Source organism: Clarias gariepinus, chromosome 3 (assembly GCF_024256425.1).
Source record: "Clarias gariepinus isolate MV-2021 ecotype Netherlands chromosome 3, CGAR_prim_01v2, whole genome shotgun sequence".
In the NCBI taxonomy this organism is placed as follows: domain Eukaryota; kingdom Metazoa; phylum Chordata; class Actinopteri; order Siluriformes; family Clariidae; genus Clarias; species Clarias gariepinus.
In genome coordinates this window covers 44,012,501-44,015,000 of record NC_071102.1, presented here as the reverse complement: position 1 = coordinate 44,015,000, position 2,500 = coordinate 44,012,501, and the positions used below count along the sequence as shown (strand labels likewise).

General features: G+C 40.1%; 1 protein-coding gene across 2 annotated transcripts in view; it reads left to right on the top strand.

Annotated features, from left to right (window-relative positions):
* The window catches only part of pla2g6 (phospholipase A2, group VI (cytosolic, calcium-independent)), an 11,005-nt gene extending 10,599 nt beyond the window's left edge, over positions 1-406 (top strand). For both annotated transcript variants that reach the window (XM_053492649.1, XM_053492648.1), the window contains one exon: positions 1-406. This exon is cut by the window's left edge and continues 1,046 nt beyond it. The gene's annotated coding sequence lies outside the window, so the exon portion shown is untranslated.
* The last annotated feature ends 2,094 nt before the right edge of the window (positions 407-2,500 follow it).

Here is a 2,500-nt window from a genome sequence, read left to right as displayed (position 1 = left end):
AATAACTCGGCCATGTATTAACAGATTTTGGGTATTACAGACTTCTATTCCACTCTGTAACTGACATAATTTGGCGATTTAAAAGATCCTTTTATACGCAGCGATCTATGAAGGTTTACACTGTATTAGGTATAATGTTTATTCTGGTGATCAGACGTAAGAAAGTGCACTAAAAAATGAATGTGACGGGATTTATGCACGTTTCTTCGTTTTTTTTGCCTTACAAAACCAAACTCCTCGTGTTGTTTGATTTTGGTAAAACATCAGTATTTACCTCTTTTTATCTTTCTTTTCTCACCTCACTAATGTTTATGGTAACAGATTTTTATATTCTTCTTCTAATTATGCCTTGAATCTAATTTATGTAAACTTTCAACTCATTAAAGCTTTAATAACTGTAACTGTGTCACATGCTGTCCAGTTTGATCTGTTTCTCGGTATGCAAGTGTTAATATCTATTAGTGCTGCACAATTAATCGCATGAAAATTAAAATCATGATATTATGATAATGCGATTGATAATTATTTAATCGCAGGGGGATGCAATTTGTTACAGGTAATATACACAGAGTCTGAAATTTATGTAGAATTTGACAATAATTGAAGCATTTTTAAAATTTATTCTTTTTATAATTTGGAGTCATTAAATAAATATTGGCAAACATCCCCTTATTGAGATCAGTTGTCCAATCATGCATACATTTACCTACAAAATGGTACCTTTAATAGTTCATCAGATGCAGTATTTGCTTTGAGGACGCTGGCGGAGAAGTACAGAGAAGGTAATAAAAAGTTGCATTGTGTGTTTGTAGATTTAGAGAAAGATTTAGAGTGGTGCAGGACATGTATGAGAGCTGTAAGACCGTGGTCAGATGTGCTGTAGGTGTGACAAAAGAGTTCAAGGTGGAGGTGGGTCTGCATCAAGGATCGTCTCTAAGCCCCTTTTTGTTTGCTCTTGTGATGGACAGGATAACAGATGAGGTTAGACAGGAGTCTCCATGGACTATGATGTTTGCGGATGACATCGTGCTTTGTATAGCAAGAGCAGGGAACAGGTGAAGGAAAATTTGGAGAGGTGGGGATATGCTCTGGAAAGCAGAGGAATGAAGGTAAGCCGCAGTAAGACGGAATACATGTGTGTGAATGAGAGGAACCCAAGAGGAACGTTGAGGATACAGGGAGCAGAGGTAAAGAAGGTGCAGGATTTTAAGTACTTAGGGTCAACGGTCCAGAGCAACGGAGAGTGTGGAAAGGAGGTGAAGAGGCGGGTACAGGCAGGTTGGAATGGGTGGAGAAAAGTGTCAGGTGTGTTGTGCGATAAAAGAGTATCAGCGAGAATGAAAGGAAAGGTGTACAGGACAGTGGTGAGACCAGCGATGCTCTACGGCTTGGAGACAGTGGCACTGAAGAAAAGACAGGAGGCAGAGTTGGAGGTAGCAGAGCTGAAGATGTTGAGGTTCTCCTTGGGAGTGACAAGGATGGATAGGATTAAAAATAAGTCCATCAGAGGGACAACCCACGTTAGATGTTTTGGAGATAAAGTCAGAGAGGCCAGATTTAGGTGGTTTGGACATGTTCAGAGGAGAGATTGTGAATATATCGGTAGAAGGATGCTGAGGTTGGAACTGCCAGGCAGGAGGTCTAGAGGAAGACCAAAGAGGAGATTTATGGATGCAGTGAGAGAGGACACGAAGTTAGTTGGTGTGAGAGAAGAGGATGCAGAGGATAGGGTTAGATGGAGGCATATGATTTGCTGTGGCGACCCCTGAAAGGGAACAGCCCAAAGACAAAGAAGAAGAAGACTGAAATTGCGTTAAGAACTCTAAAATGTATTATAAAACATGGAAGGATATTGGCATACCGCTGTTAAAGATCATGAGTGTGATGAAAGACGGCTTAAGCGCTTGGTAAAAAAATGTGACATAGAAACCATAGCTGTGTTTAATAGTCGAAGTGAGAGAATTGTTTTACACACGGTGTGATGGATAACCAGCTGTGTGTCCATAAGAAAACCACTTGTTCGTGAGACTCATCAGAAAAAAAAAGACTTCAGTTTGCTAGGGAGCATAAAGAACTGACTTTGGAGCGATAGACAAAGGTCATGTGATCTGATGAGTCCAGAATGATCCTATTCCAGAGTGATCACCTGAATGTACTGAGTCACCAGGTTATCACATCTATGGAGGGTAAATTCATAGTAAAGACCAAATCTGTCCGGTCCCTATAAATCACTTGTGTCCACCTGCGCAGGTCCCTATTCTGTTAGAAAGTAAAGAGGTTCTGTTTTTATTCTCTCGGTGTGAAGTACTACAGTAAGAGACAAAAAACACACAACATAAACTCTTCCATGTTGGGAAATGTGACGTGACAAGGTGCTCACACTGGAGACTCCTTCCATGCAGTTTAAATAAAAGTGTCCTTACAGAAATCTTCATCATAATTAGTAATTGCACAATTTCTGAAAGAGGAACTTGAGGGGGGAAAAAACGACTATTTAAAG